At 36.2% G+C, this 25566-nt stretch overlaps 1 protein-coding gene across 23 annotated transcripts in view; it reads left to right on the top strand.

The window, feature by feature from the left end:
• The window catches only part of dgkza (diacylglycerol kinase, zeta a), a 110935-nt gene that overhangs the window by 29469 nt on the left and 55900 nt on the right, over window positions 1–25566 (top strand). For 18 of the 23 annotated variants that reach the window (XM_051898538.1, XM_051898543.1, XM_051898542.1 and 15 more), the window contains exon 1: window positions 10800–10981. The exons of the other annotated variants lie outside the window; for them this stretch is intronic. The gene's annotated coding sequence lies outside the window, so the exon portion shown is untranslated. Of the gene's footprint in view, window positions 1–10799; window positions 10982–25566 lie in introns of those variants that run through there. 23 annotated transcript variants of the gene reach the window in all.

Here is a 25566-nt window from a genome sequence, read left to right on the forward strand (position 1 = left end):
AGGTTTCACCAAATTCAAAATGGCAGACAACAGTTTTGACCAAATATGGCATAATTGGTAGTTGTTCTCGGTATGACTCAAGGAATATTTCAAGACTTGTTTCATTAAAACAGGCAAAATTAATCAAAAGCTATAAGCATTTTTTAAAATTTCATTTTAATTTTTGACCACAAGGTGGCAGTGCCTCACAACTTGTTGAGTACCTTCAGGGCATGGTCCCAATTAACCACGCTGAGTTTCGTAGTGATACGTTAATGCGTTCGTAAAATACATAATACGCCAAAATTCAAAATGGCCGATATGGGACAATTGGGTATCATTCAACTCTGTATACTGCACTGAATCAAAAGAGACCAGTTTTAAGATTTTTGGGCAAACTGCCCATTGAGTTAAAGACTCATGATGAGACTGTCCTTTATTGGTTTCATAACTTTCTCGCAAAATTTCATAACTTTCTTGCAAGCTGATCTATGTGCTGCCATATACGCAATAGCAGAGAAATGAGGAGGAATAACAATAATTAGAACACTAACAGGTACAATAGGTGGTGTCTACAGACCTTCAGTGCTTGGCCCCTAAATATCACCACCCACACCGACCCAGTTTAATAACTTGATTGCTTTATGAGCCAAACCCAAACAAGCCCAAAGATGCTTATAATAAGTGAACATATCAACACTTCAAAAGAGTGCTCAGCAAAGCAGCCTTGCAAACATAAACAAAACATGACACCTCTGTTGACGGAGGTTTTGTTAAAATTGCCTAACAAGTATTTGGTTGCTGTAGTATTACTTTGGTCAAAAACAGTGGACTATTAAACATGTGAGATGCCAGAACGTTGCTATGGTTTCCACGGTGTCAATCATCATAATTTCGCAAACGAGTCATGTTCCTTACACACAGAACAATAATTTAGGGGTCTCACTCTCGTATTTAAAGTTTTTCCACTCCTGAAATTTCACATTGTGTATGTGGCCAGTGTCTTAAATTGAGCAACTGGGCAGTATTTAGACTGATTTAAGTTGATATCAAACTGGAGAGTTCAAGACAAATTCATGTACATTTTTAAATGTCATATGTTACCTGCTATATGCAGCTGTGATTCATTTGGCCTACAGCTGTGGTGTCAAACAGGCAGGATTAAATTTGTGCCAGAACAAACCAAATCCAGAACTGGATCTGACACCTATTTTAGTTTATCTCCCACACGCCACTGATTTATGCTATGACTTGTATGCATGATTCATTAAAAATAAGGTGCTTCATTAATTAAGTTGTCAATAAAAGTGTTTTCACAGAACAGACACTTTTTAGAAAACACTATGTTAGTGCAATCTACACCACAAGCGAGTGTCATGACATAGTTTTCTAGATATAATCAAGAAAGAACCATAATCAACAGTGCAGTCTACTTTGTTTGCAGTGTAGGCAGTTTTGATCTTGATGGGAGCAATGATGTTTTGTCGTCACAACACATTCTTTTAAATTTCTTGATTTCTTTTTTTCTTCTTTACAGTGCAAAATACCAGAGAGATTAGAGATAAATTAGGAGAGTGAATCCAGCATGCTTTTCATCTGTTTTCCTGTGCAAATCTCCAGGAGAACCTTTTCATTTTTGTGTGCTTGTGATGAGTAAGGAGTGAGAGATGGGAAAGGAGGCGGGAAGGCAGGACAAGATGGACAGAAAGTGCACTTGAAATCATTTGTCGCATTATAGCTACAGATTCCTGTGTTTGACAGCACATTCAATTGCTCATTTGAGCAGAGGAACTCTGTATTCTTAAAGCTGGACTGAGAACAATGTTCAGATTGCAGATATGACAGATGAGTGTAGTGGTCAGTGCAGAACAGAAGATGATCTGCCTTTTGTCCTCTCTGTGTGCTCTTCTTTCTCTCTCTCTCCCTGTGCTTCCCTGAATGATGGCCCATTCAGAACTGCAGCAGAAGCCACAGAACTGAGCATCCATCTGTTAGCACCTCACGACCTGCCTCTCTCTGCAAACTGAGAGAGACGGAGTGAAGGAGAGCGGAGGAAGGGTTTTGTCAGTTCATTTAGAGTCAGCGTGTGTTTGTGTCTATTAATAGCCACATCTTGCAAATGTGTGTCTGTGTGGTGTGTGTAAATGTGTATGTGTGTGCTAGCTCAACAGATTTGCGTGCCTGGTATATAGCATGGCAGTTGGATGTTTTAAATGTGTGGATGCGCACACACTATGGGCTGCAGTGGTGTGTCTTTTCTTTCAGCAGAGAGATGAAGTGAAACTAATAAAGGAAGACAATTGTAAAGAGCAGACACTCTGTGTTAATCTGTCAGTGTCGAACAGGGATGCAGCATGATATCAAAGCCATACTGCTCTCCAATAGCAATCCTAACTCGTATGATGCACTAGTGGAGATCAGGAACGAGGTGCACCGCAGAAGCCTTAAAAAAGTGAAGAAAGTTTGTGGTCGGTAAGATTTTTTTGAAAAAATTATACTCACCAAGGCTGCATTAATTTATATGTGGATGAAAGTTCAAAAGAACAGCATTTATTTGAAGTACTGTAGACATATTTTGTAACATTATAAATGTCCTACTGACCCCAGACTTTTGAACGGTAGTGTAAATTAATTAAAAATCACCAATACACTAGATTTGTTAATAAATAAATCATCAATTTAAAAATAAAATGTAAATATATAACAGTAAATTGCAACTGTATTATCAGTGGAAACATTTTAGCAGACTAACCGTATTGACTTTTAGCTGGTAAAGAAACGTTTTTTTTTTTTTTTTGTAGGCAGGCCGCTTCTCTTTTTCTATGATGCAGACAGCACCATACAGCAGCTGAAGTGAGAGGAGGCGTAGAAGCATAGTGCTGGGAGCCGTTCGGAAAAAGTTACCTGCTAGGTCACAATTCATTTGCACTGAAAGGGGTGGAACAGATAGTGGGCGCAACGCTGTGAAACGGTGCCACGGTTGAGTGTGAGAAGAGGTGTGTGCATCTCGCTGTATGTATGTGTGGGCGTTCCAGAGAACACTGCCGCCCTAGGCGACTGCCGATATCGCTTATACCAGGATCTTGTACTTGTAACATGGAGATCTGTGCACTAATCCTGCTCAGTAATTCTGATCTCCATCAAAGTGGCTTTAAGTGAAGTCTTTAGTCTTAAAAAGTATTTTGTACTTGCCAAAACCAATTTTTAGTGGCATTCTTTGGCTTTGTTGGATAGAACAGGAGGAGACAGGAAGACAGTAAAGGAGACAGGAAGCAATGGGAGAGGTGAACAGGATCAGGAAAGGACCTCAAGCTAGGACTCGAACTTGTGTTGCCTGAATTGCTACTGCTCCATATGTCAGAGCACTGCCCCCAAGGCTATTACTCTGAAAAAAAAATTGTCAGATGGTGAGAGTTAAACATGCAGCCAGTAAAGCATGTATTAATGATTCTGTTATAAATTACTGGAGCTCTTGGATAATGGATTAACTAAACCAAAACCTGCACTGCCTGATTTAGATTAGATATGAAGTGCTTTATGGTTTTTTATTGCTCAGTGTTAAACTGATGAACTAAAGCATCAACTAAACACACACAAAATAAAAACGCTACACACACATCAAGGAAGTTCTGATCTATGAGCTGACTGAGGAAGTAAATCATTGTTCACCATTTGTGTTTTATAGCAGAGCGGTGTGTTTTCATGTGTGTAAAAGTGGGTGGATGTCTGTAGCTTAAAGGAGCGGAGGTTTGGGCTCAAACTGAGTTTTTCTGTTCACAGTTCTCTCATCTCATTTTCTTGCTACCACTCTCTTTTAACCTGTTTATTTGATTGAAGTGATTGAATATATTGCTCTAAATAGGATAAAGTTCTTTGTCATGATTTACAATGATTCAAGCAGAAGCCTAACAGAACATAAAATTAACCTATCATGCCAAGTATCTAGTTGACAACATTTTTGTAGTAAAAAATATTTTAATCATTAACTGTTTTCAGTTTTAATTACAATAAAAGGAAACTCGAGCTTCAAAAAAAAAAAAAAGATACAAAAGCTCTATAAAAGTATCATAAAAGTGGTCTAGATGACTACTGTTCCAACAATTCCAAGCCATGTGATTGCTAGGTGTTTTCTCTTCTGAAAATGCTTCTATTTTACATTTTCAAATTTTTTGCTGTTATTGTTGTTGATCATAAAAATTATATTGGATATATTTGAGAATCTTTTATTCTTTTTTGATATGTTTCCTTTCAGTAGAAGCAAGGAAATGCTTTTTTTAAGTTGTATTGATAGTTTACTCTTACTATTATGTGCAGAATGTCCCATGCATATAACATCCGTGACGTACATCCTATTCATCAAAAGGGTGTAGATGAGTTAAGATCCATATGCACACAGTCATGCACTAATGTCTTTTTGTGTGTTGTGTGTTTGAGCACACCTGTGTTGGTTTAAGCAGAAGGTAAGAAGAGGCGTGCCTTGTCATTAATGATGACATTTTCTGCCTGTCCGTCATGTGTAAAAATAAATACCTCCTCTTACTAATGTGTGAGGAGGAGTGCATCAGGAGTAAAGTGCCTGTCCGCATTATTTATTCCACTTTTTCACCCTACCACAGAGTTCTCACAATATCAAACTTTTAGTAGTCAAATTGCCAATAGCAGTGGAGAGTGAATCCGCTGCACAATTCTCCACACTATTATACCACAGCAAAAACTAATTTGCTATTGAAAACAGCAAGGATGCATTAAATTGATCAAAAGTGACAGTAAAGACATTTATAATGTTAAAAGATTTGTTTCAAATAGATGCTGTACTTTTAAACTTTCTATTCATCAAAGAGTCATGAAAAAACAAATGACAAACAATCGTTTTCAACTGTGATAAGAAATGTCTTGAGCAGCAAATCAGCATATTAGAATGATTTCTGAAAGATCAGTAATGCTGAAAATTCAGCTTTGCCATCACAGGAATAAATTATATTTTAAAATATTTTGAAATATGATTTTACTGTATTTTTGATTAAATAAACGCAGCCTTCGTGAGCATAAGAGACTTTCAAAAACAATTAAATACCTTACTGACCCCAAACTTGTGAACTTTAGGCAGAAACACACCAAGCCGACGGTCGGCCGTCGGGCAGTTTTTGTTCGTCGGCCGACTAAAGCCCCGGGTATACTTCACTTTCCGCGCCCGGACGCGTCACGCGCATCTTTCAAAGTATACTAAACCAAGGATGCGCGCGGATGACCGCGTTCGACACATGCGCAGTGCAATTTTTTCTATACTAAAACCAGACAACGTGTCATTAACCGGATATTCGCTGGGCAGGATCGGAGAAGAGAAATAGTGCATCCACCATTGCAGCATAGTTCAGAAGATACACCAAAAGAACAGGAATTAAAAAACGATGGAGAAGGCATGCTTTTGAGTTTACTCGTCTTATTTTTGAATCACTCTTCACACACTCTTCTTCGACGACTGCACATTGTGCTCAGTACTGTGCGTATTGCCACCTAGTGGACTCGTCTTTCCTGCTTGCGCATGCGCTGTTGCACGCGCACCGTCCGCGCGGTCTCGAAATTTGGGCTGCACGCGGAAGGGGTGTGCGGCCGGCTGCGAGCCCTCCGCATGACGAAAATTACGTCATGCGGACGGTGCACGAACGCGGACGGCTTAAGTTTTCTCAGTGTGTTCTGCACCGTCGGCTGAAGTTGGTCCTTGACGGCTTTTTTTCGGCCGATTCGACATGTTGAATTGGCGTCGGAGCTTGTCGGTCCGTCGGGCCATCCGATCATTCTGATTGGCTGTACAGCTACTGCCACCTGCTGGTACAGAAAGGCATTTCATCTTACGCAGGCGCAGAACGGACGTGCTACTTGGCTGTCGGCCGTCGAGCGTTGGTTTGGTGTGTCAGGCCAACTTTGGACCCAGACTCTACCGACGTGTCCCAACCCCGCAGTCTGCTTTCGTCGGCAGCGACTTTATTACTTGGTGTAATGAAGTACACAGTAATAAAGAAAAGAGACATTAATTATGAGCCTTAAGTTGTTTTCACTTTTTCTAGTCAATATTGTTGAGTAACTGCAGGTTAGGCAGGTTTATTAGGCTGCATATATACAGATTACATATTTGGACATTTATCCAACCGTGTGTGTATGTATGTATGTATGTATGTATGTGTATATATATATATATATATATATATATGTCAGTGTGTATATATATCAGTATATACACACACAAGCATATTGGCCAAACTACTGGTGTTTTTGACATCACTGCTCTTCCACTGGGAATAGCAGCCATCTGCCACTGCAACTGCAACAGCCTCTGATCTTTTTCCCCATTCACACACACACACACACACACACACACACACACACACACACACACACACAGTGATACTCGCAATAAGGTCACCAGCCACTATATTCTCCTGTCACAATTTCTCTGTCTCTCCATGTCTATCCATCTGTGTCTTATTCAGTGGTAACTGGTCAAAGATAAAGGGACACCAAAATAACCAAAAATCATCAGATTTTTCAGGGCTTAGACTCTTGAAAGTCCTGTCTTTTTATATCTGCGTTTGTCTTTTTGTGTGTGGAGTGTCCCTTTTTGCACACCTCATTATTTTTCACAGTTGGATTTGTTTTGTTGTTCCCCTGTTGAAACCATGATGCTGTGACTATTCTTGCTGCTGTTGGGAAAAAGGAGATGGATAAAAAAGAGGGGTAGTTTTTTTTCATACTATCTATTGGCCATGTTTAAAATCTCATTACTATCTCAAAGATGATGCTGGTTATGGCCTGTTAAGTGTTATTTGTAAGATGGATTGTGTCTGTTGATGTAACCTGACAGAAACAGGGTGATCAATATCTACCACTTCCTCAGCAGCAAGGGATCTTGGTTATAATCAGGGGAGGATGAATTTCAGCTGCACATTTGCTAAAAGCTCTGATGACAGCTGTCAGTTAGAATTTGCTGAGCTGTTGTGATTGCTGATCTTACAACAGTCATGAAAGATGCTGCTTTTTAACAGCATGTTAGCTCCCATTACATGGCCATGGAGACTCTGGCATCTTTGTATGTCTGGTTCTGTCTTTCATTCACATTCAACTAACCTGACTGAGGAGCTAAATAAGAGGTCTGTTTTCAGGTTTGCAAGTTTGCTGTTTTTAAGCATACATGCTGGTTACATTAGCATTCTCTCCTAAAGTTGTAGCAAGAAGCACCATGCTGCTCCAGAGGCTGTGTATATGTGCGTGTTTGCTTATTTATGTGTCATGTTGAAGCAGCAAAAGAGAAGGTAGATGTTGGTTAGAGTAATGTTCTTTCCCAAAGAATAGAAATTAGAAAATAGGTAAATCAGAAAAAAAATCAGAGTAGGAACAATTCATTAATATAGTTTATAATAAAAAATAGAAAATCTTTTCTCTTAGGGGTAGTAATAACTATCTTGGTTAAAAGGTTAGTTCACCCAAAAATGAAAATTCTGTCGTTAATTACTCACCCTCATGTCATTCCACACCCGTAAGACCTTCAGATAACAAAAATAACAACTTTATTCAACAATATCTTCTCTTCTGTGTCATTCTCATATGCTGTTTACATTCAGCGCTTCAAGGTTCTACCTCAGAACGCCGACTCATTATTGGCCGGCTCCTGCGTCAACATCACACTCATGCGTCATGCTGCTCACGTGATCAGCATCAGCCAATACTAAGCCGCCATTCTGATGTAGAACCTGGAAGCGTTGGACGTAAACAGCGTACGAGAATGACACAGAAGAGAAGATATTGTTGAATAAAGTCGTTATTTTTATTTTGTTTTTTGCGCACACAAAAAGTATTTTCATCTTTCATAAAATTAAGTTTGAACCACTGCAGTCAGATCGACTGTTTTAACAATGTCTTTAGTACCTTTCTTGAACTTGAAAGTGTTGGTTAAATTGCTGTCTATGGAGGAGTCATTAACCTCTCGGATTTCATAAAAAATATCTTAATTTGTGTTCTGAAGATGAATGAAGGTCTTACGGGAGCGAAACGACATAAGGGTGAGTAATTAATGACAGAATTTTCATTTTTGGGTGAACTAACCCTTTAAGGTTACTAAGGTTTCATGAAAACAGTAGAGGTCTATGGTATGTTCACATTTGGATAATTAGGTAAACATACTAAATAGGACTGAGTATCAATACAGATTTCCAGATTTGTCAGTTCAGTTCGAAATGGGTCTTCTCAGGGCATTGTCCTTTTGCACTACAGTACATATTACGTTACATTGTGGTTTGCTGCCATCTACTGGAGGATACATGCTAGCAGAACTTAAGTGGTATACTACTTTTAAAAAGTTTGGGGGCGGTAAGATTTTAAAATGTTTTTGAAAGAAGTCTCACCAAGGCTGCTTTTATTTGATCAAATACATTAAAAACAATAATATTGTGAGATATTATTACAATTTAATATAACTGTTTTCTCTTTAGTTTCACACAATCCTTCAGAAATACGCTGATTTGGTGCTCCTAATATTTTGTGGATGTTTTTTCAGGATTTTTTTGAATAGAAAATTTATAAGAACAACATTTATTTGATATAGAATTTTTTGTAAGAGTATAATGACTTGACTGTCACTTTTGATCAGTTTAATGCATATTTGCAATGCTTTTGAGAACTTGGCATCTAGAGATGACCATTTTGAGAAGAGTTTGATATCTGAGTGCACAGGAACAGAATGATGCACATTAAATCAAAACTTCAAGACTCTGTCAGGCTTTTAATGATACACACTATTATGCCTGTAATGCCTGCTTCTGACCAGCAGATGCCTCCCTTTCTTAAAATCTGTGACAACCTGTGTGCTCATACAAGGGTGTGTGTGCAGGAGGAGAACTGCTGATTAGATGGAATATGAAGATTGGGCTGTCAGAGGAAATATGACTGACAGCTGGTCTTAGGCAGTAGCTCAGATGATTATCAGCCTGACACCCAGACAGAAGCAGCAAAAGTTGGTGTGGGAGACTGTTAAGCAGCTTCTGAGACGGCACATTCAGTTCACACATGACAAAACAAATATACGAGCAGCTTCTGTTCCTTGTGTGCATGGTGACTCACGCTCCCTCTCATTCCTCCCACTCCTGCACTCAGAGATGGAGTTCTAAATATAATCCCCTTGTCTGGTTTATGAAATGCTAATGTAAAACCCTTCTGTCTTGAACTATCAAGACTATCAAATAACCTTGTCTAATTTGTGTCTGTTGAACAGTGTAACAATGTAGCAGCAGTGTAGCAGCCACAAACACTCTGAGCAGCACCTTTACCATATATGGTGGAGGCAGACGCGTAGTTCATCAAACGGCTTTTGGTAAAGCATCTGCATAGAACAGACTGTTTGTGTGTGCACATGCATATCGACAGAGTCAGGGTGAATAAGTGTTGGTGTGGGTTCAGGTGTGGGGGAAGGAAGTGTACAGTGTGTGAATGCATGTGCGGCTGTTTCAGTAAACGCTTTTTCAGTTTCTGCCCCCAATTACTCATAGCTCACAGCATCCCTTGTATTATGTTAAACATCTGGGTACTTTTTTTTTTTATGGCGGAAGCCAAACTTACCTTAATTGTATTCAATACAATTCCCCAGTTTGTATTGATTCCCAGCAAACTAAACATGCATGAACTGATAAATATATACACCTTCAATGAAAGTTCTTCAGATAAAAAGTGTCTGCCAAATACATGAATGTAAATACCCTCAGAGGGTAGTTTAGTTTTTGTTTCAGGAGCTGAAATTTTGTACGCACATTCCATTAAAGTGTTGACAACTCTAAAAGAAAAACATTACAGGTTAAGATGTATTTCTGACAAATAAAAAAAAATTGCAATTGATCTGCAACATAGTATAAGTGTTTTTTTCTTTCTTTCTTTCTTGACAAATTTCAGTTTCTTGACAGGCTTCTTGTGCATTTTTGGAAACAAAAACTATGAAACTTAGAGCATGGCTGCATTTTTTTGTGTGTGTGTTAGATGCAGTAAACCGCTCTGTCTGAGATAGGACTGTCAGTCATCATAAGACAAAAAAGCTGTTGCGGTCCAACCACACGGGCAGCGTCCTGACGCGCACACAGTGGCATCACACTGTGATCAAAGGGACAGTTGGCGTCTCTCTGTCACATCTGAGTTAAGAGACCGACAAAGAGGCATACACCCTTTCCCCCGGCACAAACATGTGTACCCATGTATGCATGCACACACACACGCTCAGACACATATATAAATAGCTGGCTTGAGGATGTTTGTGGTTGATGTCCTCCCCATAGGAAACAGGGTGCTCATTTGTGTGTAAAATAGTAACCTTGCTCTTGGGTTGGTGGGGGAGGCAAGAGGATGTTAGTTGTTAAAACTGGCAGTCTGTGGTAATTGGGGGTCTTTTTTTCTTGCTGTCAGAGCTTAACATGCAGAGACAATATACAAGTAGTAAACCATTAGTTGATTGATTCCACCCGAAAGTGTAAAAGCTTTGAGGCACTTTCAGAACTTTGCCATCCAGCGCGACACTGTGAATGTGAGTTTGGGACTGGACTGTTGTCCAACCAACAGAAGAGTGTTTTGTTCTTTATTTTTGCGAATACGTTTGGTGCAGAAATGACACACTTCACCTTTAAAACCATTATTGAAAGTTAACTGAATTATTCAAGTTCAAGTTTTTTGTTGACTTTGATCTACATATATGGTGTGCTTGCGTCAGAGGAAGCATGCTTCATCAGTAGAATCATGCTGCTGTCTGTGATTTTCCCCCCCCTCTCTTTCTCTCTCACACGCTCACTTTTTGACCCTCCCACTCTCTTAGGACAGACTGCATGCTCTCTCTTTCCCCATCCTCAGTCAACCTTCTTTCTGTTTCCATTCTTGTCTTTCTCTCTCTTATTCTCTTCCCCCTCTCTTGCTTTCTGTAAAAGTTATCTGGTGAGGAAAGAAGACGACATTTGGATGATTTTGACTCTTCCATCAGGTTGTACATTTCTCTGACTATTCTCTTTTGAGAGCTTGAGGTTTTGTTGATCTCTAGAGTTAAGAGTGCAGTGCTGTGTCCTTCAGACTGTGATTTGTGCTAACTGTGCGTGTGGGAGAGTAAGACATGTGAGGTGTATTAGGTAAATCTGGTGATTTTCATGTTGTCTGGCAAATCATCTGCAGCTTAGTTATAGTGACTCTAATCTCATTGCTGTCTGTCTTATTCTGTCATCAACTGTTGCTGCTGTATATAGCATTATGTTGTATCGCCCTGCGGTTTGTAACTGTACAAAGCCAGGTGTTGTAATCGGTATTATATTTGTTTCATAGTGAAAAGAGGATATTGCAGGTTGCTGTCGTTACCAGAGCTCTGAAAGTGAAACTCTAAAAATAGTGCACTAGTGCTGTACACTTGTTTGTGTATATGTTAATAAGACACCTTGGTATAAAAATGAAGTAAAGGGTTTTAACAGAGTCAAGCAAATGATTAAACTGCTGTGCTTATAGGCCTCTTTCTGTGTGTGTGAGAGAGACACTGTCATTTCTACAATGCTGACAAAGAGATAACTCAAATATTTATATGCACAAGCATCTCATTGCACACTAGATATTTATTTAGAAAAAAGATAACTCTGACCGTAAATTCTGATTGCATGAGCCGTGTCTGAAGCCTAAATTGCTGATATTTTGTAAATTTTAAGCAATGTGTTACTAGAGGCTCTGAATATAGTCATAGCTAAAGGCAAGTGAATCTATTAAGATTTTACTGGAATCTTACCATGGTTAAGAGTTTATTGTGATTGTACCTAAAAAAAAAAACCAAAAAAAAAAAAACCTGGAAAGTTAAAATCTGGAAAGTTTTCCTAAAGAAGTCAAGGAAATGAGAGCAGACTAAATGAATGAACAGTGACAACATGGGAAGAAATGAGAGAGAGGAACAGTAGCTCAGACAGCGTTAAGAATTGAGACATTATGTGACGGCAACACTCACAGCACATATGCTCGGCTACTCAAAGTCCAGGATTAGTGAATTTCATGTTTTATAAACTCAGAAACTGTGATATTACATGACATTACATTTTTTAGACATGTTTTCATGTGCATTTTTAAAGCAAAACACTTTTGAAATGTTCATTAGTGTTTGTATGTTAACATTTGCACTAATATTTCATTTGGACAAATCGAACTATAAATTTCAAAATATATACTGATTTAGAAATTTACCCAAGATGTTTACTATGAATTAATTCATTTATCAGATGCTTTCAGTCCATATCTGGTTATAATTGAGGACAAACTAAAGCAATTAATCATAAGTATATTGCTTACAGATAAAACTTGTCACAGGGTTTAACAATAAGGATTTTTTAGTGTTTGACCTGTCAGGCCAGTTGTTTGCCATGCCAACATTTTTAATTACCCAAAATTATATATATTTATATGTAAAAATAATTCATTAATTTATATATAATTTATTAATATTTTTTTTATATAAAATTATTTTATGTAAAATTAATTAAATTATATATGTGAAGAATATTTGCTATTAAATGTTTTTTTTTTGTTGTTGTTGTTTTTTTAACAAGAAAAAATTACTAGAAAATGAAATGGCTATAATATATAGTGTATAAATACACTTGCACACTTGCAAATGATGGTTAAATGCAGTGTTAATTGCATTATTTATGGGATGTGACCAGGGCTTGACATTAACACCTGCCAACCCGCTAAATGTGGGTGGATTTCAGCAGTGGTGTGTAACGTGGTCACCCCTACTAGCCACTTTTACGTGTTACGTGTTATGTGTTTTGTATTTTATATTTAAAATATACATTTTCAATTGTAGTCTTTTAAAAAGGCATTTGAAATAATAAACTAAGTGCAATGTAGTCTTAATTAGTGTAAATATTGATTTTTCTATACCTATCGATACTGAAATATCTGCAAATATCTTCCAATACTCATTTTCTGCAGAATAGATACACGATGCCAACTGCGCTTTTTCACTCTCTCATATCTCTGACAGCAAGTTGGCACACAAACCCGCCTCCCCTCACTCGTTTCATTTCCTACGGATGAATATTGTTGGTGTTACAGGGCTTGAATTTCGGCATGGGATTGCGTGTATTGAGCTTAATTTTACTCATTCCCATTTTGTGCTCACACCCAAAGTGCGCACACATAAAGCCGCTTGCGCTTAAACAGTCAAATACACTCAAAATAATGTCAAAATGCCGGTCTTTGCGAGTATTCACCTTAACAGTTAGTTATATTTTAAGTGAACGTAAACAGTTAAGAAAGAAAACATGTGTAACAGTATAATGGATCCGTGTGTCAGGTCTTAAAGTGACAACAGCCTAATAAACCTGCTGCCAAATTATGAGATAATATTAAAAATATCTTTCTGGCAGTTTTTTTCCCCATGGTATTGATGTCAAAATTGTGGCCAGTGAAAATGCTGAGTGGCTAATAACTTTGGAAAACCACTAGCCACAGTGGCTGGTGAGCAAAAAAGTAGGGCCCTATGAAATGCGTTTTATTTTTTCCCAAATTCCGTTTTCTCTGGTTTTATTTTTCTGGATTCTGTTTTTTTTTTTCCTTTTTAATTTTTTTGGACTCCATTTTAATGGTTAAATTAAATTTTAGTAATCAAAAAGCATGTCTAATTAATTGAAATAATGAAACGTATACAGTTTAACAACAATTTATTAAAAGTTTAACAAAAACTACATTTTTAGGGCCCTATGAAATACGTTTTTTTTTTTTTAAATCTCTCTCAAATTCCATTTTATTTTTACTAAATTCTGTTTTCTCTGTTTTAAGTTGTCTTTCCATTTTAATGGTTAATTAAATTTTAATAATCAAAAAGAATGTCTAATTAATTAAATAAAAAACAACAAAATGTATTAATTAAAAAAATTTCTATGAAATGTTTTGTTTTTTCAGAAATTCTGTGTTGTGTATTTTAATTTAAAATTTCTGGCAATCAAATGAATGGCATAAAATATTAATTCATCTTTTAATCATAAAATTAAACTTTTTTTTTGTCAAACAAAGTGCTGCACAACACAGCTTTACTGTTAAAATTAAAACATGAAAGAAATTGATTATTCCTTAAAAATAATTTTTAATAATAATTTATTATTATTATTATTAGTTAGTATTATTATTACATTGAGACGTAACTAAATTCTACTGTACAACAGTAATATATTTCTGTCACTATTTCTTCAAGTTAAACAGAACTTTTATTTTGACGGGTTGCCTTGAGTTTCTGTGTGTTTATGATATGACGATAGTTTTACTCAAAACGGTAAAATGCTCATGAAGTGACTCTCAAAGCGGCTCTGGAGATGGAGTTGCATTCATGTCCTCATATAGTGAGGCAGCAGAGGCTGAAAAACACTGCGATCGTCATGCGTGATTCAGTGTGTGTGAGGTAAATGAAACCACGCGTCTGCGCCATTCACACAGAGACATGCAGAACATGCAGCGTTCATATTTAAATAGTCTTTTTGCAGTTTAATATTCACAGACACTAGTCTATATGGCAATTTAATTTAAGTGTACTGACCTACTTTTTTTATTAATAAAAAATTTGACAAATTCCGTGACATTCTGCGTCATACAGTAAATTCCGTTTTTATGACTGGATTCTGCGATTTCATAGGGCCCTAAAAATGTTAATGTCAAGCCCTGGATGTGACCTGTAAACTGTCAACATCTGGTTCTGTATGTTGGGTATTCTGCACGATTCTTGATAAATTGAGAAGCACATTTTGTTTTGTTTCAAACAGAAATCACAATTCTCCCACGATTCTGAACAGATTACTAAACAAAATAATGTAATTTACTAGAGGTTTTGAAAAAAATGTTAACTGCAGCAGTCTATTTAAAAAAGGTTTAATTAGTTTGAATTAATTTTTTTTTTTTTTTTTTTAATTCTGTTTGAATGAATGATTCAATGACTCACTCATAAAGACTTCAATTGTTTCACAGTACTGGAATAATCACGTTCAAAGACAAATAATCGAACTTGTCACCACCTAGTGGTGTAACGATGTAATTGATACAATCATTATTTGAAGCACCAATTTACTTTCAAAGGGTGATTTGCTCTATTGATTTCTACCGCAGACATCACTGTTTAAATCCAAACTATAAACTTTTATCCCAGTACTTCTGTTATAATTTCTTTGAAAGAGAAATAACGATACTGTGTGGTTAAAAACACTGTTTGTGAAGCTGTTTCATACCACATCAATGCAGATTTAAATGTTCAGGTAAGATTTTGGTGAAAGACACAGGCGAATTGTTGTCATTTAGGCTTAAGATCGCGTGGGGGTTCGCAATTCGAGATCGCAATCTTTTAATGATTAATCGTGCGGTTCTATTATGTAGTGATATAAAGGAGGTAGTGCGATTATATGAGCTCATTTGAGGCATATGTACTAGAGTGAAATATTCTAACCCTATTCATTTTGATTCTCAGTCGCCATGCAGACATACACATCCCAGAGTCAGTTGCAGAGACACAAGCTTCATGAACAGCCTTGTTTTGAGTTTCTGTATAATTAACAGGCTTTGTTAGAACTGCTGGGGATGTATGTGCATAATGACAAATTATGCATAAAAATATGTCTGAAGGCTTTGTTTGCCAAATAAATAGGTATTGTATCTATGTTAATCACATAACCTGCATTTCAGCAGAAGAATTGAAGACATGCCAAACCAGAAACCAGCTTCAAAGCTTTATATTTACCCACACATGTCCTCTATGTTTGAAATATCCGATTAGCCGTGGAAAAGTCAATTTGCAGAAAAGCCAAAATAAATCAGGATGGAGGTGTATGATTAGGACATATATACTTTGAAAATGAAAACAACATTCCACACCTTTTATTATATGCCATCAGTAAGTGAATAGAAATTATGGGTAGACTCGGGTCATATTTGTTCACAAATTCAGTTGTAACCTACAAGCGCCCTGCAGTGATCTACACCACCGAGGTAATAGAGAAGAGGTCGCATCTGACTCATCCACTCAGAAACACACTGAATTGAGTTTTTCAGTGAATGTAGTTTCACTGAAATTCACAAAGGGATTTTTATAAAAGGGACACAGCAGCCCTTAAGCATACACAAGGGGTTATTTTTGTAGCACACACTTCACAGAGTTGAACTGTGATGTTGAGACAGAGGCAAGGTCGGAGCTTCACATGTATAATGGCTTGCAACAACAAGACAGAATGCAGTCATGGTCACCAGAAAGCGACTGCTGCAGATGAGCGTTTGTATGAAACCACAGAAAGCTAAAACCAACAACCAAAAGTAGGTGTTAATCTCATCAGTGTGGCTCTGCTAGCTTGCGTCTCAGCTTTCCTTTTTCCTCTTAAAAACATGCATGTGTGTGTGTAACTATTAGTCAACTTTTCTGTGTAACCTTTCCTTCAGCTTCTAAGGCCTGCTCTCATCTCCTTTTCTCTGTTAGGTTAGTAGTTTCCCTAACAAGCACAGGTGTGGGATTATCTAATGCATTTGTGTTGAGAAGTGTGAATGTCACTTGCGACATTGGCACAGTAAATCTGTTCCACTGTGTGTCTGTGACACAGAGGCTTGTTATATCCCAAAACTGCCTCTGTGCTTTCATGTAAATATTTACTCGAGCTGAAACGACTCTGTCTCCTGCCCCTCTCTTTTGGCCCTTCTCTATCCCTCTCTCCCTCTTTCTGTCATGTCTGAGGTGAGCTATGGTAAACTTTAAGACATGTGATAAGGGTGAAAGTTTTAGTCAGGTTTTACATTTGAAAAGCAGTACATTCATTTATACAGTACATCAAAAGTAAATGACCATTGCACTTTTTATGTTGCTGAAAATGTTTTCACTACCGAGTTTTGCCGATTGGTCAAAAAGTGAACTGCAGTATGTAAATAACCATGAGCACAACCTACATTCACATTTCATGGTTATTTACACACGGATACAGGATGTGGAATGACAGGGTGATGAAGAGATTTCTGAAATGGACATTGGAACATTTAGTTCATAGTTATCTATGAATGAATTTTAGCTATCTGTATCTAATTTTGAATGTTTTTATTTTTTATTTGTGTCTGTTGTATAAACTATTATTATTATTATTATTATTATTATTAATATTACTGTTATATACACTAATGCTATTAGTAGTACTATTATTATAATGAATAATTATTATGATGGTCGTGGGTCATACTGGTTTTAATACAGTTCACCAAAAATCACACAGTGAAAAATAGTGAGTAGTAACCATTGCAAATAGCAAACAGATCAAAACAGTATAATATTAGAGCAAAATTATGATTTTACAAAAACACATTACAAATATTAAACAAATACGAGAACATAAAATAATAAAACAACTGTATTTAAAAAAATATTTTTAACATTTTGGTAACACTTTACAATAAGTTTCATTAGTTAACGTTAGTTAACTACATTAGTTAACATGAACTAATAATGAACTGCACTTCTACAGCATTTATTAATCTTTAATGTTAATTTCAACATTTACTATATTATTAAAATCTTGTTAACATTAGTTAATGCACTGTGAACTAACATGAACAAACAATGAACAACTATATTTTCATTAATTAACATTAACGAAGATTAGTAAATACTGTAACAAATGTATTGCTCATGGTTAGTTCATGTTAGTTAATACATTAACTAACGTTTAACTAATGAACCTTATTGTAAAGTGTTACCAACATTTTCTTATTGCATTAATATTTTCACTTTCACAAAATGAATATACTATATACAGTAATTACATATTTTGTAACTTTTTATTATAACTTTTCAAATTGCTTTGGAAACTTGCAGGTTATGTTGTATTTGCGGGGTGTCTGGAATGTGCTGTAAAATGGGGACATTTCCAGGGACTGCTCCAGTTGTGGACACCAAAAAGCAAGACCACATATCTTATTTGTTCATGACCCATAAACACAACTACAGTGTCTGTAGTGTGTGTGTGAGTGAATGAGGGGGAGACAACTGACCGCAGACAGTGTAAGGGCTTCCTCTTTCCCATGGTCTGGGGCACAGCCCAAGAGGGACAGCACTGTCATAATCGCACACATCTCACACACATCACACAAAATCCCTAATGGCAAACAAAACATTCAGCTGCACACAGAGACTTCACAGTCCCGATGGATAGACACACATGCACCCACACATGCATTCACATACAGTGAAGCTCAACTCACAATAGATTACAAAGTTAACTTTTTGAATTGGTTTGCACATGTGTGTCTGAATATCCTGCTACAGCCTTTCTGTAAGCTTTGAAATGCTGGTTTATTCAATTTAACAGTTATTTTGCGTACAGTATGCATTTTTCAAATACCACCATACCGGGGCATAGCTGAAAAAATTGCTGTATCTATTTAATGACCATGAAGAGCACTATGTAGAGTGTTTTGAGAGGGGACCTCTGTTAACTGCATTGTTAATGGTTATAACTTCATAACACAACAATAAATAACCCACACAACTAACTTCACAGTCAGAATCACATATATACAGCAATTTTTGGATGAATAAATCAAAAGTAGGCCTGTACAATAAATAAAATAAATATGGACTAGTGTCTATGAATATTAAAGCTCAAAAGACTGCTATTGTTTGTATTTTCTGTATATCCTTGCATAAATGAATGAGTGTCACAGTTTCATCTCCTACTCATACGCTTGTGGTGTTTTCAGCCTCTGTCATCTCACTATACAACTCCATCTGCAGAGCTCTTCTAAGTGTTCACTTCACCAGCATTTCACCATTTGATTTGATAAAAACTATCATGATATTACCATATATACACACAAAAACTCAAAGGTCTACAACCCACCAAAATAAGTCTTGAAGAACTTGAAGAAATATATTACAATTGCACAGTAGAATGTACTTCTTAAAGTGATAATAATAATAATAATAACAATAATACAAAAAAAAATAAAATAAGGAAAATCACATAATAGCACACAATTTTCTGTCCATGTTTTAATTTATACAGTAACCTCTGTTGTGCAGTATTTCAAAAAATGAAAGGAATAATTACATTTTCATTTCATCACAAACTTGTTAAAAGATTAACAAAATTGTAAGTTTTATTAATTGATTTGATTACCCTGACTTAGATAGTAAATTTTTGTTTGCCACTACAGTGTTTTTATATTCTATGTACTCCTGGCAGTAAAATAAGATAAAGATCCAGTCATGCAAAGAATAAAATATACCATGAAATACAGTGAAACCGCCAGAATCTTAAATAATACAGTGATACAGATTTTTGGTCATAACACCCAGCGCTAGTTAAAGTGTTTAAGTGTTGTGATAGTGTTTTTTAATAAGTGTGTGTTGGATGAGACTTGATCGTTCTGGGAAAGATGGAACTCTCTTCAAAAAAATTGTTTCCCTTAATTTATCCCTTTTCAAACATCAGCATCAGTACTACAGCCATCAAACTCTGCTTGTGTAACAAATTCACTGCCTTCAACAATAAATTTCAAGACTATTGCTGTCAGAGTTGAGCAGTTTTCCCATTATAATGCATAATATTTATTGGCTTAAAGTCTTTCTAGTATAGGCTAATAATTTTGTGCACTATGTGTTTATAGATATTTAGACTATATATTTGTTGAATATCTGTAAATTTAAGGGCTGCGTTCTGTCTGCATTTTTATCTTTTGTCTAAGATATTAAGCCTCACTTTCAGAAAAAAAGGTACAAAAGCTGTCACTGGGGCACGGTACCCTTTCAAAATATGCAGCCTTTAGGGGTAAATAAGGTACAAAGGTGTACCTTTTTAAAAGGTTACTGCCCCAGTGACAGCTTTTTGTCAAGTTACATATAGTTCAACTTTAAAAACACATTTTGAGACATTTTGCCACTACAGTGTTTTTATATTGAACTATTTTGTTGCACTCTGCAGCTTTTTGTGTCTGATGGACCCTAATAATACAGGGTTTTCTTAAGACCAACTAGACAGCTCACCAGCTAGTTGATTTTAAAAATCTGTAATTTTGCTCACCACTAATCAATGTAAAGCCCACTTGTTGTGCTAGATATAATCTAATTTACTCAGACATCTGTGCAGTCTCTTTCTCTCTCTTTTGCACTTGCACACTTTCTCTTTGTCTCTTTGCTTTCTGAAGTGTTCTTGCACTCATCTGTATGTTTTCTAGCAATGTGGATTTGGTTCATGCTGTCTAACACACTTTGTGTAGAGCCATGCCATTCGCTTCTGGACATGCTCAGATTGCTTACTCTTAACAGACTTTCATCCTGACTGTGACACAATGTCTTTGTGTGCATGTGTTTTAATGTGGTGAAATATTCTAAAGTAGTATAGCACATCTGTAAAGGCTTACTGGTGATGCTAATAAAAAAAAAAAAAAAAAAAAAAAAAAAAAAAATCTGATATGTATTATGGTTTGTTATCTTTCTAATAATTGGCCAGTTGGATAGCCACTCTCTTAAGAACTAGTCTAACCAAGTAGCAGTTAGCCAAGGGCTAATTAAGCTTACTTTTCATATTTTAAATGAGATCAATCTACTTTTTTATGTAACTGACATAAAAAAGTTAGGTCCAGTTTTAAAGAAAATATTAGATGACTAACTTGTAAGACTAGTCTAAGCAGTTTATTTAATCAGCCCCAGTTCATCAAAAAAAAAAAAATTGTTGGTCAAAAAAGGTTACGTGTTTGAAAACTGGTGAACACAAAATGTAAACGTGCAAACAAAATTATATATAAAAATAATATATGTATTTTTAATAAATTGAAAGTCTATAAATTGAGGTTGGTACCACTGAGCTGACAACACAACAGATTTTTTCCTGACTTCTGCTTTTAACAGTGTGTCATTCCCAGAAAAAAAAAAAACTCATCATGCAAAGAAGAGTTGGTCTTTGCATCTTTCACAAGGCTCTTTACAGCAGATGAACAATACTGCCCTGTTAAAGTCAGCATATGCAAATCAATGTTGAGTCCAGCACCACGCCATAGCACTGATCAACTCGTGTGTGTGTTGTTTGTTATACATTTACTTGTCTGAAACTCTTAGCTGTTTACTATTTTAAACCGTTTTGATGGTACTGTCTATAAGCGTTTAAGTTAGATTATCTTTTACCTCAGTGTCAACAATTCAGACAGCAGACAGCTTTTCTAAAACCTCTGAGCATAATGAAGGAAAGATAATCTCTATCCTGTTAAGCTGTCAAATATCAAGTGTTCACATGCAAAGAAATTATGAAATTATTTTGCCACTAATATAAATTCATGTTGATTTCCCAATTTTTACATTTGAATTTTGCCATCAGATAATGCTCACTAAAAGTTAATTATTAAAAACAAATAATTTAACACTGTTAAATATAAATCAAATTTTTCATACTGTGCATTATGTTGTTAAGATGCCTAAATTCACCTGTAGCAGTTAAAAAGATTAATTTTCATTTTAGTGGAGGCTTTTCATTTTAATTTATTTAGACAAAATAGTATGCAATTTTATCAGTTATAAGTATTTTTGGTTGTAGCTAATAAGTTTCAGGCAGAATTTTAATATCAGTGCATCTCTACTATCATGACTAGTATTTTACCACTGCTAATACAGTATACTGGCTTTTTTTTTATTTTTATTGTTTATTTATTTATTTAACTTTTCTTTAATAAAATATCCTATATAGTGATTTAGAGACATTTTAAGACTAACTTAACATTTTGTTGTACTGCAACAGAGTATAGTTAGAAATCGAGCGTTTGTTTTGTCATTTGGGCATATGTGTAAAGTTTTGCTGAGTTAAATGTGAAGTTTCTATTTAAAGTAGCCTATTCAGAAACCTTAACCTTTAACTCTGAGACCACAGCAGTTTATCACACAACACTAACCCACCCACATGCAGCCATCTCTTTTGCTTTCTCGCTCTCAGATAGGGCTTTAATCTGGTCATGGTATAAGCATTAGCTCTACTGGATTACAGACACACACACACACACACACACACACACACACACACAGTCCTGCCCCTTAAGACGTGTGTAATCTGGTGCAGTTGTGTGTGTGTAACAACCTAAATGCTTGAAAGGGTGAAGTGACAGGTTGTGTAGAGATTAATTTGAGACGTGCAGGAATGTAGTGTCTCGTTATGATGTTCACTGTGCACAATAAGCAGATCACAGTACAATAGGGAATTCCAGTTTATCACAATTTGTTTCAGCAATGCAATAGCGTATAACATTGCTATAGACAGGGGATAGATAGGGATGTACTGTATGTCTGCACATGATGGGAGACAATTATGCGTTCATTTGTACCATAAGGGAAAATAATTAAGAGAATGCTTGGAATATAACACAAGAGAATGTTTGAAATCTATGAGTCACTAGAGATGACCAAGGTTTTGTATATTTTGGCCAACATACATTTTTGCCTGAAAATGTCTTAATTTTTTTATTTGTGCAATTTCATTTGCATCTGTCACTAGATGTGACATGTGGCATGTGTGCTCCTTTGGGTGAACTGGGTGTCCCTGTTATGATGTTCACTGTACGGCACATGTTTTGTTAACACAAAAGTTTTCAGCACAAATGATCTGTATTTTCAGTAAAGAGACATTTACCGGCAAGCGGCTGGACGAAACCTGTTTGTGGTCTAATGATGTTTATTAGTACTACACAATTAATCAAAATAAAACTGAAATCAAGATATTGTATATTGCGATTATCAAAATGCAAAAAGCTGCTATTTAATTAAATATTAACTGTACATTTGTACAGAACATATCTCAGAATTGTACATCTGTAAATAGCACCTCAAACTGTACGCTTTTAAATAACATATCTATACATTCATAAATCTGTCTATTCTCTATTTCTATTACTGTATTGTATTATATTTATATTATATTATTTTTGTCTTTTTTTCTATAATATTATTATGTTCTATTCCATTTTATTCCCTAATTCCTATGTGTGTGCACTGTCTGTGCTTTCTTCTGCACTGGAAGCTCCTGTCACGAAGACAAATTCTTTGTGTGTGTATACATACTTAGGAAGCTCTTTCTGATTCTTCTGATTCTGATGTGCTGCATGTTTCAAAGTGAAGTGCTGCTCTGTGTTTTTTACATGTATGCAGCTCACGACGTGTTTTCAGCTGCTCAGATTATAGTAAATGCTGCTCCACACTAACACCGGACATGTGTTATCATATTAGTGTACATATTAACAAATTAAAGCATTCACACAGGGACTTTGACCTGACAGGGCGCATTCATTCCCACAAATGGGATGCAGCACACACATAGTGTGTGTGAATCCTGCATGCCATGTACTATGAGTTGCTTATAATGTGCGGTTGGGAACACAGCGTGTGGCAGGTTCACTTTTCACATTCTCACAATTTCCAACATTTTTGTGGAGACAAGTTTACAGTTTTTCTTCCTATTTTTATTTAGTTATTTTTTTTAGCAGATATGGAATGAGAAGCATTTGTAAACCTGTTGTCAACAAAACACAGGTTGAGGTTTTAATGCTTAAAAATGTAAATATGTAAGAAATAATTTACAACGGGCTATTGAATGTGTGTATATTTCCATCTCGTGCAAGTTTCTGTCTGTACACACACTTGAACACTAACACTTTTTATTGGCATCAATGTGTAATCTCTTAGTACTTTTGCCTGGATGTTTTAGCAGGAGCAACAGCAATATGAGAGGATTTCACATGAGATTAAATATTTTGGTCAATTGCAGTATATGACAAAATAATAGCAATATAATTTTTTGGCCAAATCATGCAGAATAGTGTTAGTGTATGTAATTTGAAAGATGTAAGAAAACATATCTGCAGAATGCATGTACCTCTCTCTCTACCTGTTATCCTGGGATGTCAGCAGGTAGCCGACCTTGTTGTGTGTGTGTGAGATTTTGTGACTCAGAGCTACAAATTTAAGTACTATTGTGTTCTTTCTACACTTAGTTTGTGTTATTTGAATTCATCTCGTGCTCTTTAATTTAATGAGTCAAGTTTCCAGTTACATGTCGGTCCAACAACCTTACCTTACATGAGTCATCCAAACCTAATTGCCTGACTCTCACCCACTCTTTCTCTGCTGATTTCAGCCTACAGACCTCGGAGCGTTATATCGGAGTTGAGTGTGTGTTGAGTTGTTTCGTGTCTTATTCCCTGTTGTAGGTAGGCCAAGGGGGCGGCCCTTTTGTACAGACCCGCACACTTTCTGTGCCTCCATCTCTCTGTTTCGCAGTGGATATAGAATGGCAGTATGACAGAAGATGAAGACCAGCAACACATGTTTGGGATATTTGGGACAGACAGACTAGCAGTTTGCATTGCCATAAACTGTCATAATATATTATGAAACATGATAGTGTTTTCTTATAAAAAATAAAGGTGGATGCATGTGCATATAAAAATGGAATTGAATATTGTAGCCTATAAATAGAAAACACTAAAGGAAAAGAAGATGGAAGTGTGGATATGCTCTTAATTTACCTGCTTCAAGATCCAAGTTAAATGCTAAAATTTAATTTCATTATCACTCACAGAGATAAAAAGATGTATCTAAAAATGACAGTGGGAAGTGTAACTAAAATCTTATGCAGGTTCCTGCCACATCCTGACACACAAGTGTTTTAAACTTTGACATAAAGACCAAAGGCCACAGTACCTGATACTTGTACTAACGATTGTTTGCTCATTTTACTTTTATAGCCCTTCCTCTTTGCAAAGTCTCTTCTTTGGAAATATGTTAAAATGTGCATGTTACTGGTTTGGATTTAATCATAAACAGTCACAGTATAAGTGGACTATTGCAGTGGGGCACAATTTGAAATTAATGGAAGTCTGCAGTTCTGCCAGGCCCCCTACTTAAAGTAAAGACCACACACAACCACACAAAGCCAAGTAGTACATTTCTTGACCTTTTGTCAGCTCTTGTATACTGACCTCAATTTTCTCTCAGAGCACAGTTCACGCTTCACACGCATATTTAGAATCGTCACTTCTACTGACCTTAGCAATGAGAAGCGAAGAGTGACACTGAAGACATAGACACACATTTTACTGCCACTGTCATTTTTACATCTAATTATCTGGCAACTAAAAGGTATTTTTAGAAATAATTTATATTAAACTTAAAGGGGTACTTCACTGCTTGAATAGGGGATTTCAATCAAACTTGGCTGCCTATATGAAGTAGAGAGGCGAAAAATGTTCCAAAATCAGTGCTATGTACCTAACTAGTGAAAACAAAGAAAAAAGGCTGTTGTCTTCCCTTTTGGCAAATAGGGAGTAATACTTCAAAGCCCATAATGCACTGGGCGTGTTATCGTCCAAGTCCACTCCCACCAATCTGCTATGGAAACGCTTGACCAGAGTCAAATACCACCTTGCTTTAGTAGGAAATACTTCTTAGCAAACCTTTAATTATAATGGTGTTGACTTGTATTGATCCCAGGTGCAAGAATTCAAAGAGTAAACATTTTAGAGTTAGTTACTTTTGGTTTCCAGTGAAGGATCAAG

Source organism: Ctenopharyngodon idella, chromosome 7, assembly GCF_019924925.1.
Source record: "Ctenopharyngodon idella isolate HZGC_01 chromosome 7, HZGC01, whole genome shotgun sequence".
NCBI lineage: Eukaryota > Metazoa > Chordata > Actinopteri > Cypriniformes > Xenocyprididae > Ctenopharyngodon > Ctenopharyngodon idella.